This window comes from Rissa tridactyla, chromosome 7 (assembly GCF_028500815.1).
Source record: "Rissa tridactyla isolate bRisTri1 chromosome 7, bRisTri1.patW.cur.20221130, whole genome shotgun sequence".
In the NCBI taxonomy this organism is placed as follows: Eukaryota; Metazoa; Chordata; class Aves; order Charadriiformes; family Laridae; genus Rissa; species Rissa tridactyla.
The window spans coordinates 9,655,167-9,673,745 of NC_071472.1; positions in this window are offsets into that span (position 1 = coordinate 9,655,167).

The following is an 18,579-nucleotide window of genomic DNA, read 5'->3' on the forward strand; positions in this document are numbered from 1 at the left end:
TGGTTGGGAAAGCACTGAGACGCTGACAAGCCCTGATAACCAAAGCTGCTCGAGAGAATGTCTTTAATAAATGCTGGCTCACTTTTCTGCATGGCCCAGATTTCTTCAAGTAAAGGCTATTACCCCATGCTGTAAACACGTATATATAAAAAATAAATATATATATATATGTAGGTATATATGGAGATATATGTATATCACTCTAGATATATTTTTTGTATACACACACACACACACACACATATATGCATACATACTTGTGTGTATATATACATTTAAAAAAAATCCCTAGACCTTCAAAGTCCCCCCTGAGAGGAAGCCTCCTGTGACTTGCCAGAGGAATGGACCCACCACACTGATTCTATCGTGGAGCAACAAAGTTCAGGTGCTCCTGCTTTAGTACGCAGAAAGAGCCAGAGGCATGGATGTGTTAAAATACACGCTAAGAATGCTCCTCCAGCTTAAAAGCATGCATTGCAGGTGGGCAGAGATTCGAAAAACCAGTTACTGTCATTCTAATGAGGAAAATTTTCCACCTTTAACCCTTTAACACATGTAAGGGATCTAATTGGAGCATATGTATAAATTACTCTGAGGTGGTATCATTTCCTACTTGTTATATTGTTTCATTACTAGCTACCGCTTAAAAAAAAAAATCCCGTAGGTGTTTTACACTGGGGTGAGCAAACGACCTTGAGTAGATTTGTCGGTAATGGAAAGAGCAGTAATGGTGACTCTAATGTGACATTTGCTACTGTGTCTTTCTAAGCTGTGCTGAAACCTGCCAGGCGTCTATTACAGTGAAGTGGATTGCCAGGTCCTCTCCTATGTACCAGACGTAAGGGTGACCTCTGCTCGCAGTGTTAACATAGCAAGGTCCTTCAGCAATACAAAAGTCTTTATCAGGTTTCTTATTACTAACTGTTCCCGTATAACTCCTATTTCCATAGCAAGAAAGGCTTTTTACGTAGTATATACAGTGAAATGTATTTCCTAGACACACACCTCGTTTCCCCTGAAATTATGGAATGAGATACCTTGGGCTGGGAATGAAAATAATTCAAGATTTAGGAATGAAAGCACTAATGCCAACTTCAGAATCTGGATTAATTAGCATCTTTCTAGCAGTTTAAGTAGTCTGTTGTCATGAACCTGCAGATTTCTTTATTTTCTGAAGCAGATAATCAGAACAAAAATTCGGTAAAGGGTAAATATTCTCAAAGAAAACAAATAGCAGGATGTTTTCAGTTTCTTACTGCCTCAGTGCTGCTCTCCAAATACTGATAGCTCTGTTCTTGGAGAGTGCTAGGCTCCAGCAAGAGACATTCACTGCTGATGGTCTTCAAAGGACTGCCGAAGTTCTGAGTGTGGAAATCAGGTGATCAGAAAATATGTCTTTTCATTTCCTAAAACAAGAATTACACAATTAGGGAACCTTAGTCCCTGTTCACTATCCTTGCATAATTTGTTAGGAATCTAAAAATGATAGTATCAACTTGTGGACTTGGTAGCCTACAAAAATTTGTACTATAAGGAAATGTAATGACTCCCAGCTTTGTCTGATGTGATAAATAAGATCACTAGATCTTTGGTAAACATCTGACTTCCTCCTTTTTTTATTAGTATTTTATCTTCATATTCTTACATCAAGAATCAATTTAATTCACTATTACACCAAGTGCAGCGGTTGTTTGTTCATGCTCCTTCACCTCCCTATAGCTCCCACAAGAAGCTAAAGTCAGCCAGCCTATTGCATGTCTACTTTACATAAGTAGCTGGTTGGAACAGTAGATCTATAATTTTTATGTGCTCCATTTATGTCACCAAAAATCTTAGAAACTCAGTTGTATACGTTGTATACTCAGTTGTACGCATGTCAGCAGCCCAGAACTCATTTTAGATTATCGTTATTTATGCTCATTTATGGCAACAACAGCCTTTTCTTTTAACTCCTGTCATCCATTCTTTACCAAAAGTTGTGATTTCATTTTTGACGTCCTGGTTGTTACTTATAGAAATATTTTGAAGGTTCATGTACCTAGAGTACATTTGAAACAATCAATCCTGTTAAAAACATGGTAAGTAGTATTTTTCTAGTAACTGCTGTACTGCATTACCTTTCTCCTTTAGCCTTTTAAATCCCAAGATCTTCTTACGAAAAAAAAGTCATAACTTGAAATAAAGTACGTTCATGATTAAGATATTCATTATAAATTCCACACACATTGGTTGTTTGCAATGATTTTTTTTTTGCTTGTTCCTCAGGCAGTAACAGTAAATTAATGTGTTTGTGACATTTCTGCAATTCTAACTTTGAATGAGACTCATACCATATATTGCATTATAAATACTGACTTACATTAAGTCCCATGTGTGCCTCTCATGTAGAAATGAAATAGACAGTATAGTCATTATTCAACTTAATTTGCAATATTTATTACCCTTGGTGGATATGAATATATTAGTTACATTTGCAATGAATGACCTCTGGGTTTCAGAGATATGTATTATATTAGGAAAAACTTGCAAGGAGTAAATAATACTCTTCCCTTTCTCTCTGTGAAGCTTCTATTTCTACAGTGCTGCTATTGTGTCCTGTAGTTAAATTTAATTCATGCTAAGCTGAAGGAGATCTTGCTCATGCGATGGTGTGAAACAAGGGTAGTTGCGTAAATGCGGTGAAAAAAATACAACCATGTGACTTGCCCTGGTGACACTCTGAGAAAAATGCCTATAAGGACCAGCTGTAGAGTAAATGTGACGTCATCTTGGGTAGTGTGAAAGCTGACTTGTCCTTCGCATAAGAAAGAAGCAACAGAGTTCGTTATCACTGACAGCCGGGTGGTTAGTCTATGCTGTTGGCTGGTACTCGGAACAGAGCTCTTTGCATAGGCATGACCGTAACATCAGGCTATCAGGTCCTTTATCATCATGGATTGGAGAACACTGGAAAAAGCAGAAGAATTAGGCAACTTTCCTAGTGTTTTCCTGTTATAGAAAGCTGTATACTTGTTGCGGTCAAGACCTAAAATACCTTACCCAAAGTTTTAGACCAAAAATGTCAGATGATTAGTTTATGTGTAAAACTATGTGTAAATTCAACATTCATAATCCATAGACTGCCGGTGATCATTTTGAGAAACTTATAGGTCCAGTTTGAACTTCCTTAATCTAAATGGCTCCATCTGTGCTCCTGCCCCAAAAGCCACTGGTGCCAGCACAAGGATGTTGCAGTGGTTTCGTTGGGCAGTGGAGAAGCTCTTCCCGTCCCCCACAGCAGGTCTGCTAGGACTGCCGTTCTCGCAGGTCGGCATGTTTGCTCCTCGGCAGCACTTGGTGTGCAGCCCTGTGCCTCTTCACCGAGGAGACCCAGTTCATTTGTGTTTGTGAATTCCAGCCGGATTTGCAACCTTTACACCTCTTCCGACTGAGGAAGGAGTAGTACTAAGCTTCCCAATTAATGTCAAGAGAAAGAAAATACAATTATTTTCACTTAAATATAGTGATAAGGTGACTCGCCTGAGGTCCCACAGGAAATCTGTGGCAGACTGAGGAAGCAGACCCAAGTCTTTGGTGGGGCATGGCTGGTGCCCCCATTACTGGAACAAGATTTCCTCTTGCAATGAGTATTAGCCTGAGTAAAATAAAATTTACTTGCGTTTCCTGCATTTTTCTGATGAGAAAACTGAGGTGAAGAGCAGAGGAGATATTACAAGATCGCCAGTGCACTAGTTGCAGATCTGACGCTCACATTCAAATCTGCCAATTCCCTGCCAGTGCACCCAATGCCAGTGAAAAATTTGTCTCCAGTCCAGAGCCGCAGCTTATCCAAAATTGCTTTGGTAAATCTTACAGTTTATCACCACAGGAGCCTATTGATGGCAAAGCAAATTTTCTTGAGAAATCGCCTTCCAGAATTGCTTTAAAACTCTTTGTGCAGTGAATTGGTCTATTTGGGAGTGGGTTGTAATGAACTAAATGCTGAATAGTCTGGACCAAGACTAGTATTTCTTTAAAGTGCTGTGAATTTTTCCAACAGTATCATAGAACTTTGAATACGACTCTGAGTCAGCGGCTTTTGTTTTTATCAGCTGCTTCTCTTCTTTTACTAAAAAAACTCACATAGAAGTGTTCGTGTTCTACAAAGCGGTTGAGCTCTCTTGTGCCGTTGATCTGTACAGCCAGAACTGATGTAAGTGGAAAGACCCTCCGCCTTTCCCCCCTAATTCACCTCCTATGTGATTAGTGTGGGGATTGCTTTAATCTTCTAAATGTCTTCTTTACACCACTTCTCAACACTCCAGTGCTGGTTCTGTAACTACGTCTCATGGCAAATTATTGCATTCCTAACTAACCTGGGTACACCATGGGAAACCTTTAATCATGTGTGCTGTAGTTGCAATGCACCTGCCCTAAATTTCTTGTCATTACTGCATACTAAAGTACAATCAGGGTACTTGAAATAGCCTTTCTCCTTTTTTGAAATGCCTGCCCACATTCGTGTTTTCTCTGAACTTTCCATGCTAATTTTCCACACATTTCTCTGGACAAAGTGTAGTTTTTATACTTTTCCTTACCCTTTAAAACTCCTTCCTTTTGAAGCCTCTCCTTCCTCAGTTGTCTTTTGTACACTTCACTCTGGTTTTAGAGTGGATTATACAATGTACGTGGCTAAAAAAAAAAATTTCTAGCATTATTCAGAAAGCTTGTGCTTGTGTCTAGGCTGTCAAACAAAACGTAATGATGTCCCCAGGTGCTTGTTGCTGAAGACTTGGGGAAGCTCCCTTCTTGCTGGGTGCTCTGCATCTGTGCAGGTGTCATCTTCCTCTTGGATCCCTTGCTGTTGTCATTGGCTCATAGGAAAAGTGTTGGATCCTCCTATGAAGTACGCTAGTCCTCCTAGGTAAGAATGCATTGTGCAAGAAAGGCACAAGAAGTCATCTTCATCTCTCATTGTTTTCTGAACCTCAAGCTCAAACTTTTATTTTTGTTAGTTTGTTTTGATGCATAGCAATTTTTATTCCTTGTTCTGGAAGTATTTATAGCTTTACATAATTTAGATATTTAAAATGCAGAAATCCATTTTATCTGGTGTTGAAAAAGGAAGTTTCTTTAAGCCAAGACATTTTTGCCTACAAAAAACTAAAATTGCAATATGTAGTTGGATTTTACTATCTTTAAGGAGTTTAAACTGAAATTATTCGTAACGCTTTTTTCTTGTGCCCAGTAAAGACAACTGCCTGGGATGCCAAAAAAAGACTCTGCAATGCAAGCTGAATCAATTATTTATTTTGCCCTGCGGATCCAGCCAGCGCACTTGCTGAATGATCAGCCTTTTACCCAAGGTCCATATAATGATCAGCTCAGTTTGTAATCAGTAATTTCCAATTAAACTACTGCTTTCTCGTAATTTATAAGTCAACGGTGATGTCATTAAAGGTGTGTCTTTCAAATGCTATGGACTGACGGTGAAAAAAATCCCATGTTTCAGAATACTCCTATTGATCAGAAGCTCCCAGTCTTACCAGTGGCTGAAAGCAATTGCTATCAGAGAAACTACGGCATTGGACATGGGCAAAGGGGGTTGGTGCGTTCAGCATCAAATTGTCTAAAAGACCCAATTCCCTTTGAAAGAGGATGCCTGGCAGATTTTTGGAGGAGAAGTTTCAGAGAGGCATTCAGAGAATGCCTGCAATACCATACCAATCCACAGCTTGCCAGGGAACTAATTTCCACTCCAGTGAGTTCTGCCCATGGGGCATGTTAGTCCTGGTTTATAGCAGCAAGGTGAAAGTTAAGATGTAAGGACTGATTAGGTTTATAAGCAATACTTAAACATGCCGTATAATCAACACTGATGTTGCCTTTCCAAATGTCGGTCATTACTCTTAATCCCTTATTTACTGTATCTTATACGGTATTATATTTGTTGTAAAGAAATCCAGAGTATGGTATGATTACAGCAAGGAAACTATTGTCTTGGTGTATGTCAAAAAATCTGTGATTATTCATCAACGAATTAAAATATTTTTGGCCTGCCATAATTAATTCCATTTTGAGTGCAGAAGTTTTATATGAAAATATAAATTTCCCATGAAAATAAAAAATTCCCATGACCCTGGGAAATATACAAATGAATACTGAAGAATGTTTTATGGTCAATGTTATTTTGATATTTAAATACCCTTTTATATCTTCCGTCTAAGCATTTAAAAAAAAAAAAAAGTGAAACGCCTTTAGGCCTGTTTTAGAAACAGTAATGTTTCAAAAAATTGCCTGAGATAACAAAGGTAATCCATCTCATAAACTGATGAAGAAATTACAAATCCTAATTTATTTTTTATTTGTGTTTTCATAGTGATTTGGCACACTAAACATAGCCAGAGCCCATTTTATCCTATTTTACAGGCACTGTACAAACAGGGAAGAAACATTTAGACTAAGATATTATTTTGTAGATACGACAACAGATGCATTTACTTGCAGGTGTGTTCTTTTCTTTTTTTTTATTTTCCTGTTTTGATCAATGCTAGAAATGAAGCCAGAAGGCTTTTCTGTGAAATGTGTTGAAGCTGTAAACATGAATAAGTTTTGTTTGGTAGGGTGTTTGTTTAAAGTTTTTAGACGCAGTGCGTGTTTGACTTGAGCGATATCCCAGCTGTAGCTGTTCTGGCTCTAGCGAGATAATAACCCTGTCCAAAGAATGTAAATTTTGGGATCTAAAGACAGTGAAGGAGAGAAAAGTTTTGTTTGCAGGGACCTAAAATCCAGTCCAGACTATCTACAGTTTTAGATAATAAAATTAAAAAGGGCAGTATAAAATAGAAGCCCCACTGAATTAAAATTAGCTTTTGCTTTCAGTAACACTCTTCTGGTAGTGAAAAGCTTCAGCTCTGGCTTTGCATCTTGTTGGCTCTTTAGGAAAGGAACAGGTAGGCCTGGCCCAAATGCATTTTCCAGAAAGAAAGGCAACAAACGTGAACACGCCATATTTACTTTATATAACAAGGACATTGAGAGTGGCCCCGCAAGTAATGGCACTGATGAGGAAGCTCAGCTTCTCCATGAAGTCTTTCCCAGGGAACTTGTGGTTGTACATCCATCATCGTGTAAAACTCTCGTGTCTTGGTGCAGAAGGCATGTCAACAGTGAGCTAGACACACATATATTTTGTTTTCTAATTTTTTAACCCACTGTTGTGTGTGACCTGCTACAAGGGCGGGCTCTTCTCTCTATTGGGCAAGGAGCGTGAAAGAGGACACTATAAACCTCCGCGGTGGTAGCTGAACCACAAACATACGTAAGTAAAAACTTCTTATGCCATTGGTACAACTATGACTTTTGATGGAAGATATTGCAGAATACACTAACATGGCTGTTGCTTGCAGGTCTAAAATCGTAACACAGGCTGTTGTGCTCAAGGCACGTTAGAGAGCAAACAGTCTGACTCAGAAATGCATGGCGCCATATACTATTAAAGGAATAATTCATCCTGTTTTGTCATATTCTGCAATTACAGTAAGTGATATATATTTACATGACACAGAAGATTATGGAAAAGAAGTTAACATGGGGAAAAGCCCAGGGATGCCTTTTACGCATTGTTGATTCCTTAAAGTTACTGATATATACCTTGATTTCCAAGTTAGGACACGATCCACAGATGTCAGTGATGCCAGTAAGAGCTATTACGCCTTAGAAATATTAAGCTGTTAATTCATTGTGATCTGACTAAATAAGAACGCCTCAGAGGAGAGAAACTGAAAAGACAAAAAGAATCCTATAATAAACTCTAGATTTAAATCCCACTTAAATTAATCAGGATTTTGCTGCCAGTTTTAATCTGGCAATGAAAGATTTACAATCCAAGGGTATGAAAGGGCAAGTATCAGTTACAGACATCAGAAGGTGCAGTCCCCTTTGAATATTTTGTGCCTACTAATACAGGGCAAAGATTTTGGTAAACAGGGTTACTAATTAAATGATCTACAAAGGGTGCTTGTTTAAGAACTGACAGAAAACTTGGATTTGCGATTTTAAGATTATTTTAAACTAAACATTAATAAACTGGAAGTCAAGAGAGGATGGGAAGAGAAAGTTTCTGTATTAAATACAAAATAGGAAAAAAGCGTGATTCTCGAAAGAAATATGCTAGGATAGACTTCATAACTCCTGATGTTTTTCAGCAGAAGAGAAAATCCCCATCTCAGAAATTCATGTTGCAGAAGGTAATTTTATTCAATTCATAACTCCTTATACCAAAGATTTTTGCTTTCCCAGTTATCCGGTTATATGTTTCACGGAAGATAATGAAGTATGTTGTAAATGTTTCAGCTGATCTTATTTTAACCTTGCACCATCCATATGACAAAATGCCATACATAAAACCTTATATCAGTTTTTCTTTTTATTGGTGTAAAAAAATGATACCTCAAAACATCATGCATGCTCATGGACGAGTCTAAAATCAAAAACCATAAAATGTGTTGTCGCAGGTTGTGTTTTTCATAAAAGGCAGCCGTGCTCTCCTCCCATAGTGTCACTGCCAAAGCAAAGCAAGATAAGAAAACTCATTTTTCTTTGGCTTATTTCCTTATAAATTATATAAAACCAAGTCATATATTTATTGCCTTATGGAAATGGTTTCTAACATTTGATACTTACAAAGAACAAAATGTCCTTTCTGTCTAAGACTCACAGCAGCTTACTGAAATGAATCTGTAGGCTTGTCTGCTTGGCTTTGACTCTCAGACTGAACGCTTTGCTTTTAAGTCAAAATATGGATATTGTAATTATCTGAGGCCACTGTAAAGGTGTGTAGTACATTATTGTTTAGTTCCTGCTCTGAAACAGTTATGCAGCATAACTTAAAAAGCAGTGCAAGAAGGCTCTATAATTCTAAATAGTGCAGCCTTACTACACAGTTACATTTAGACATAAAAAGCATTGCTTTACCAAAAAAATCAATGTCTAAAATAAAAAGGAAAAAGAGTGAGCAGTGTCTGTTAAATCAGCTTGAGAACAGTTAAATAAAACCATCTTGTCTGACTCTGAACTGCCAATATTAGTAGATTTAAACTTTGCCAAATGTAGACAAAACCCCCTCAAGCTCTGTCTCACCTGACTTCATTTTGGAGCACATTCAGTGCTATATTTTCTATTTGTGTGCCATCACGTAAAAATAGAAACTTTGCTTAAACCTTCCCAAATCCTATCGGTTTGTTTCCAATGAAATTTTATTTGGTGGGAAATGTCCTACAGAGAGACAACTTCCCCAGCATTTGTAACTCTTGAAATTTGTGTGTTATCACCCCAGAGAAATAACCGACTCCTGCTTCAGTGTGGCCAAGAATAAAAACCCTTTGACCTCAACAGAGCTCGTTGTAGAGAGGGTCAAGTTCGGAGCAAGGAATCCTACTATGTTTATGTAGTAAGTATAAGAACAGCCATCATCATGGTTTGATGAAGGGTCTTGTTCCTGGCAGCTCTTTCCTTTATTGCTGTTCTCCTTTTCAGCTTTTCTGACCTGGTTTTCCCTCTTTGATGGTCCTGTTCTTCTCATTCCTGGAGGAGAATACGGCTGCAGAAAGATTGAGCGCTGGATGGGAACTGCATTAACAACAGCGACAGAGTTATTGCACGGCTGTCTCTGCAGATGTCTTTTTTGATCTTTACTAACAAACAAACTCACTTAAACTGAGTTCATGTTGGCATTTCTAGAGGGCTGAAGCAGCCGCATATTGAAGAGGCCAGCCTTGTCCTCAGATATCATCTAAGTGATACCTGAGACGTGCACATGCATAAGATCAAAGATTCATTTTTGCTAGTTTAGAAATCCACCCAAAAGCTGTCTGAGGACTGATACAGCTTTAAAGCAGCACCAAAGCAGCTGTAAACTATGGCTACCTGGAGAAACCTGGCAAAACTGCTTCAGCCTCTAGGGATAAACAGAAAGTAGCATCAATCACTCTCACCACTGTATTTTGTTATGAATTAGCTCTTCTTTTTTTCTAATTCTCTGCAGATAGGGTTTTTTTTAACAGTTCAGTTTCATTCCTAGGTTGCAAAGTTGTTGTCTTGTAAAGAAGCTATGAAGTCCCACAAGCTTTTCATACACTTTAAACTGTAAGAGCTAATTTTAGAAGTAATAATTTTCTTGCAATACCTCTATGAAAATAATTGTGACAAACCAGACAGGGCAGGCGGCTGGTCTGAAATAGCCAACTCTTCAGCTCTAGCTCCTGACAGCAGAAAATATTGTGCCATCCCAAGATGCACTCTTAATTTTGCTGAGATCTGACCAAGATCAAACCTTTAAAGAGTTCTCTGAGATATTAGTGAAAGCTACAAACTAAGACCCAGAGATTTATAAGGAACAGTAAATGCAACAGATCGCTCCGTGATCCTTGACTCCTGCTGAGATTTGCCTGTGCATCCCTCACCCCTCCCTGCAGACATACCTTTGCAAGATGTTTCTCTGGGTAAGTCAAGAAACAAGTATGAAAGCAATGTACGCAGAAGGGTTGGACACACAGAACAGGGTTTCGCTTGGAAAGGTTTGAATAGTTTTTTGCAGTTTTGAAGAAGTGCTTGATTTGGAAATTATAGTAAAAAGTCTACAGATGCAGCATTGCTTAATGGTAATTAAATCCTTAAAAATCCTTGGGGGGGGGTGGTGGTGGAAAGTGAGCTGATAGCTACCATGTAACTTTTCCAGCTATCAAATGAGAATTATTTTATGTTGTCACTTAGGAGAATTCTGTACAACCATGGTCAGTGGACGTGAGTCTTGTCATGACCCTCTGTATTTCCTTTTGTTTTAAGCAACCAGAAAACCGGTCAGAAATATCTCTTTACAGTCCAGCTAGTCTGCACCTCACAAATTGTTAGAAATCAGATTTTACCAGATATGGAACAATCAATATACAATATACAAACTTACTTCTGTGGGGAAATGCCATGCCTTTCTTGATATTGAATTTTGTTGAGTTTTGATTTCATGCCGTCTTTTTTCCCTCAAAATTTTTGGAGGCTGAAAAGAAGAGAGCTTCATTTTGCAAAACCCGTCAACTTCAGGTGCTTCTTATGGTGTCTGAGAAACCAGAATTTGAGGCAATGACTTCATGATGGTAACATTTCATTTGTAATCAATTAAACAGAGAAAGAAACCCAAACCCATTGAACAGTTGTCCTTGAACCGGTCAATTTATTACTTTGTTTTCTCGCAGAAGGCTTTACACAGGTTCTGAGGACTGGATTTTCCATCATAAACTTTTACTAAAATTCCCAAATAAAATATTTCTTACTTCTAATTGCTGCTTTTGCAGACTTTGTTTCCCCTCACCTCCCCCTGTAATCAGGTTCCAGTAATATGATGGTGCCTCGAAAGTGAAATGCACAGGACATGGATGTTGAAGATGTTGTCCTGAGGTAGGGTAAGTAAGTTGTGAGAATAAAATGCCTCTGTGCCCTATAGAGAAGTCTTATGGGCACAGGAGTCAGAGACCACTTGATGGGATCAACTATTATGATACCGAGTATTCCTCTCACAGCCCCGAGGCATGGACTTGCGCTGAACAAATGAATAACCTCAATTAACTTTACTTGTATGTTGTGAACATATGGGTGAAAGGGAGCTTATATATCTGACCTCTCTTCTCCAGTAAAACTCAAAACCACCGAGATAAATAAAAAGGTCTTCAGATTTACTATTACATAAAAACGGATTTTAGAGGCCCAATTCCTGAATTTTGAAAGCCTGGTTTTGGTAGTATTTTCACCCTTGTCCACTGAGTTGCCTGAAGTGTATAACAGCACCAAGAGTGTACCCATTCTTGGGCGTCACAGGAATTAAATTTTACATCAGCCTCCAGGCCTGGGCCCTTAATTAGAGAGCTGAAATGGTGCTTCCCAAGATTTGTCCCGCTCAGCCAAACAGCTGGGCTATTGTCTGGTTTTTAAGAAACTTAATTTCTTTCATTAAACCTTTTGACTGTAAAAGGAACTGGATTTATAAAGCACTCATTACTTGTGATTCTGGGTTGAATACCTTGTGTTACATCGCTCTTTATATGGTATTGAAACAGCCTTGGGCAAGATTGTAAGGCAGCACTCCTAGTGAGCCCCTCATAAAGATGAGATGTTTCTCTCATCTGGCAATTGCTGAGAACAAAAAATGATAGATAAATTATTTTTAATGGTACCTGGAAATGCTCCTCACTAACAATAAAAGCGTAATCCCTCTCTCTTGCCTCCCTTCTGTGCTTCCTCCATAATGTCCTCAGCAATAACCTTGGGGTGGAGCAGATTTTGCAGAGCAATGGTGGCATGAAAACGCTGGCAGAAGCAGTCGTTGCATTTGCTGTTCCTTTCAATAACGAGTATGCTTTGTTTATTTGAGCTGCATATTGGGACTATTCGTAGAATGCCTTAAAATTTTCTAGAGAGGCGTTCCCCACCTATACCAACTATAATAGAGCAACTGTTAAATTTAATTTCTGTTGAAAGAACGAGTTACCTTTACTTTACTACACCAGTAAAATGGATGCTAAACATATGTCAAAAGATCACAGCTGGAGATGAAGAATGGTTTTTTGAATCGCTTGAGCCTCAAAAATTGTAAGTATTCTGCATTGGTGGAGAAAGGCATTCTTTTTTTTTCCTTTGTACAGGGGGTCTTAGGGGTCACATTTCTATAAACTTCAGCACTGTAACTTTACATTATTGGCATAGAAGTCCATAGCTATAAAATAAGTACAGACTGAGAATTTTAATGCAGGCTTCGATACCAGGCACCACTGAAAGAACATAAACCTCAGTGAGCATGAAACCAAAAGTTAATCCAGCTGCCAGTAGGCGACATCTGCTCTCCTACAACGGATGTGTGTCGAAGATTGCACGCTGAAAGCTTTCACCGCTCCTGCACCAAGAGCAGATCCCCACCAAGGCTTTGCAAAATTGTGCCACCAAATGGCTCTGCCTGCCCGGACCTTCTCTGCAGAGATCCTGCTCCCATGGCACTTGTAGATGGTGTGTTTTAAGACCCATTCCATTAAGAAGCAGGGCTGGTATCATATCTTATAACCGGATATTGTTATATTTAGTGTAACTGAACTCCTTGCTGTCAGGTAAGAAGAGAGGGACTGAGGTGAACACCTGTATGAAATGCCCCAACTCTAACAGATGGCTGCCGGAGCCGTGCAGATATTTCAGACTGAGCAGTGAAGATGAAAATGAATTTGGAGTTGATTGATCTGAATAGTAGTCGAGAGAGAGCAGAGAAGAGGAGATATGAAGCAAAAAGATTTAAGACTTAATCAGCCCACGGAAGACACCAGGCTTCATACCACTGAAAATGCAATAGTTACTAATTCACTTTCAGATCTCTATGAATTAATAACTAAATTAATCTATAACCTTTTTTTGTGGCTGGCAACAATGGAAAAATCAGCAACAAATACAAGATTTGAATGTAGGAAAACGGAAAAATTTACAAGAGCACCTTGATGTATAATAGTCAAGGCAGTTTTGACTGATGAGGGAAGAGCGTTGGCAGATGCTGGCAGGAGAAAAAAAGGTTTACGCTGAAAGTATGATGGATTTGTTGAGGTACACTACAATAAGAATAGTACACACAAAATTGGTTATGAAAAAAAACTTTCACAAAGTTTTTAATTTTCGACTTTGTAGAAATTCCTATAAAATATAGAAAATACAGAAGGGGAAAAATCAACTTTTCAGGAAGAATTGAGATTACATAGAAGAAAGAGTGTGTCCTTCTAGGATGTTGGTCCATAGCCGAAGAGAGAAGACAGGAAGGTATTTTCCTAAAATACCCTTTGTAAAACGTGTGGTTGGATTCAGAAATACGTTGTGTGGGAAGGAGGAGGAAAGGTTAATAAGTTTTCAGCTTCCTCCAGAAAGACTTCATATTCAAAGGTCATTTGACTATATATCTTACAGTAATTAACATGAAATGAGAGCAATTAGTGATCCTTCATTAATGTGTCTGTTACATTAGATTAGTCGGCTTCTATTTTTGTCAGATGCTATTTAGCACGTTTTAAGAAAGACTCTTCTTTTTAAGGCTTCAATCTTCATAAAAATTCCAGCTGGGAAAGGTGTGGAAATAGGAATTACAGCTGATCAAGTTTTCCCAGTCTTTTAAAGTGAAGTATTACTGAGTTTGCTGAACCAGATGTTGATGGAATTGTTTTGATTTCAGTTAATTTCTAAGGTTTAAAGGCAATCGGGTAGCCACATATCAACAAATCAATGGGTGTCCAACTCCTACTTGTGCCTTTCAGATTTTTACTTCCATTGCTAAATATCAAAATTCCCATTATACACTATTCTTTCTTGAGGATATTTTGAAAATATTAATATAGGACACTTTGTGACTCATCATTGTATGGAGTCTGTGCTTGCTCGCGGTGAGGAAGGAGAGTGCAAGTGAGGATTCACCGGTCTGCTGGTGAAGCTTAGATACTGTTTGAAAAGCTTTATTATAATGTTTTTAAAGGACTTTGAAATCCTCAGATGGAAAAGGAAATACAGGTGCAAATTATGATTATTAGTATTCCAATTTATTTAGTATAAACACCCAGTTAAAACAAATTACTCAACAACTGACGATTTTCATGTTCTCACTGAATCTTGAAATTCAGTTACTTTTTCCATTATTGGCAGCCGAATTGCAGAAGGATCGCTATTGTGAAATTTGACCCTTTCATCTCGGGTGATGCAAAAGGTGTTTTTCAAAAATCAGAAAAGATGCGTTTGCGTGTGCACCAGTGGTAACGATGTACCAAACCAGACGCTGGTCTTCTCCATTAACATCCTGTTCATTTACATAGTCCAGATTTTAAAATTCTGCTGTTATCTGCCTCTGTTCCTGAATGTGAAGTGGGTGCAGTCTCTGGTCTTCATTGCATAAAAAACCCTCCAAAACAGCAAACTATAGGAAACTCCTGTTTCATTCAAATTTTGCTGACAATAGAGACAGCCTGTACATGGGGATTAGTGAATTTCCCAGTGTTTTTAATCCTGATCACTGGTGGCAAAAACTCATGCATGAAAACTTTATATCAAATAATGCTGCCGTAGGTGGCATTGCTGTGATTGCCCAGAATGAGAAGCAGTTACACATTCAGTGTAATCTAAGCTGCATGTCAAATGCACATTGACATGTTTAACTGTTCGATAAAAGACACAGGTCACTTTGTTTTCACTCAAGTCAATTAAGTTTAAGTACAGACTTAATTGTTTTGTTAACTCAGGGACCAAATAGACTCAATTCTTCTACCAAACTGAGCAATTGCACCCCGTATTCCCAGCAACACCAGAAGTTGTGTGTTCATGAACAAAGGATCAATGATTAGGAGAAAAGCATCTGTTTATTGATCCGAGATTACTGTCAGCTGTTATAATAGAGAAATTAAAAAAACAGTAAAGCATTAAAGCTTTGGAATCACCAAGCTGAAGCAAAACTTCTGCTGTAATTCACTGTTGACAGAGCTACAGCTACAGCCAAAGATGCACACACCAACAAATCCTCCAAGAAATGTTCTTATGAAGTCCTTGCTCATTCTGCAGTCGGAATCAGTCCATGCTGGCAGGTAACTGGAGGAGGTGGAACTGTAGTATTGTACAATGTGAGAAACAAGTGAGCTCAAGTTTGAAAATACTAAGCCTAGAAGAATTGCTCTTTGATGAAAATATTGCCTCTATAGCAGTGAATAAAAGCAAGTCTGAGATCGGAGTCTTATTTGAAGTCAACAGATGATCAACTTTTTCTAAACTATCGGCTTACACACTTTATCAGTCTAAACGTCAGAAGCCATTGCAAAACTTTCGGAAGTATGACTTTTAAAATTTCCCGATGGTCCAAGATACTTTCATTGAAAATTTAATATTGAAGGCACAAATTCTTTAAGGCCTGTTATATAAGTTTTAATCATAATTTTCTTTGGTTTTCATTCCATCTGTTTCTATAAACTTTAACATATAATATAATATACCAAACCTCCAGATATTAAAGGCAAAGACGTCAAGTGTACTATTACAACCGTCAGATTTAAGAATTCATCTGAGGCATTTGTTCTGTAGTAATCTACAATGCCGCCACTCACAGATGTTATTCATTTTATTCATAAACACTACCAGTTCTGACTTTTTATATCTCTCCAAAATTGCTATGAAATTATTTGTTTTAAACTTGTGCATTTATCTTCAACATGCAATATGAACAGGAAGTATGTATTTGATTTTTTTTCTTTTTTATTGATGTAATCATATTGTCTTATTTTCTGATTGTTTTTAGTGACTATTTTATATAGCGTAGTTTGTAGTATGGAAGTGTTTCTAGAAAGTATATTTTGCAATAACAGACTTTAATGATGTGAAGATGAGTTGTTTTATTGGGAAAAAAAATGATTTTAGATCTCTCTGTTTTGCCCCATTCCCCGGACAACACAACCAGAACCACATACTGTTTAGAGAGTAACTCTGTCAGAGAGAGAGGTTTTGTTGATGCTTAGAGAAAAAAAAGAACAAAAAAAATAGAACATCTGAAATAATCCAGTCCAAATTAACAATACAGTTTATTTTACACCAATCTTCATTGGGTCAGCTAAACAACAGTAAGTAATGCCGCCTTAATTTCCTCAATGGCTACGTGATTATCACCAGTTCTTATATAAAGAGGCAAAATAGTGAAAGATTAAGTCATGTCTTTGAATTCAGGGTACGTAAACATGCAAGAAATGAGAGCAGTTCCACTTTTTGTCGCCTGGTGACGTGAGGTAATCACTTGTGCTAGAAAAGCCTGCTCTGTTTGGGCTCCCCGGGTACTGATGCTTGGCCTTGAATCATCCCTAGGAATGACCTAACTCCTCTGTAACGGATATATCTTCTACACTTTTTAAAATCTGTTTTACTTGAAGTTGTTAAAATGTTTGATCTGTAAAAATTATTAATTCAGTTTATTTGAACAAAGCTTCTAGAAATCCATCCATGACATTTCCAAAGCACTACCCATCTAATCATGGAAGACTCTCAGCTGGAAATTGCTGTGTGTATAAACAGATGTCCTGGAGATGGCGTTAACCTGCAATTATAGAAATAAAAATGCAAAAATCAAGCCTATGGGCATTCCAGTTGCTGATCATGTCTACCTCTACACAGTGTAGAGCAGGTACTTATGTCTACATGGATCTTCAATTAATATTTAATATTAATTATGCCAATAATTAAAAACACGTGTAATGCAAGTCATGATTATTTTCAGTTACTGAAATAAAAGTTTTGAAATGTTTCACTCTTAATCCACATTTTATTATAGATAATATCTATTGTTTGATTTGTCTTCTAGATCTAGTCATACACAATCAAATAGAAAAACTCCAAAAACACCAAAAAGAAAAACTATGATGCAAATTTTCCTTCTGTTGTAATAACAAAACCCTCGCCAAAAAAAAAAAGCTACAGGTTTGTGCCAGAAGACAGATGAATAATTTGTAATTCATAGGCAAAATGTATTTCTTTCCTTCATTCACTCTTGAATAATTAAATAATTCTTGGTATTTTTCAGAGGCTTTTTGCACTTTCCTGGGATGGTCTACATGTGGAGACTTCCTTACGAAAAAGCACATGGCCATTAAATATTGGGACAAACTCAGCGATAAGCGGGTAGATTGTAGCATGTCTGTCTCGCAATACTTCCTTGAGACACACAGGACTCTCATAGAATTCTTAAATCCCTAAATCCGGACAATCCCATGATACAATCTTTTTTATAAACAGCTCAAGCAGCATCTTAAAAGTAGAGCTTGGTTACTTTTACTCCAATGGGAAGACTGTGACATGCTCCTGCTGCTTTGATCTTAAGGTTTTTAGGGTTTTTTAAAAAATAATTTCTGGATTAAATATAGTAAGAAAAATAATATTAATTTGTTCATTTACCAGAATGAATTTTTTTAGGTTAATAGGGTGGTTGGTGATTTTTTTTTCTTAATGTTTATGTTCGTTTTTCTGTAGACCATAATCCCATCCTCTTTCAGCCTGAATCTTCGTAAACTAAACAAGTAGAAGGAGGCGTTTTTGTCTTCCATTTCCAGATTAATTTTTCATCCCTCAGATCATTCTAATATCTCTTTCTACACAATGTCCTCTGAAAACTCACCTTTACTCTCGGCCTGTGTTGCAGAGGACATACCACCAGTGTGTCTCTGTCACTTCACCACCTGATAAGTGACACTTTCACGCATGGTGGTGTCGAGGTTCATAGTCATCCTATAATCCGCTAATACTGCATACCTCCAGCTGGTGTTCCCAGATCTTTATCACTTTTGTCATTTCCAACTGATAAGGTCAGTTTTACATCAGAAATGTGTACTGTTGTGTTTGAACTTGCACTTTAATCCCCAAGTCTGTGATCTTATTCCTCAAGACCGGGCAGTCAGTATAGAACAGTGATTATTATCAGGACTGACGATGCCTCCCACCTTTGTCTCATCAGCAAATCTCAGACTCTTATTTCTGTGCTGATGAAGTAAATACAGGTTAATGAAAGGCATAGTA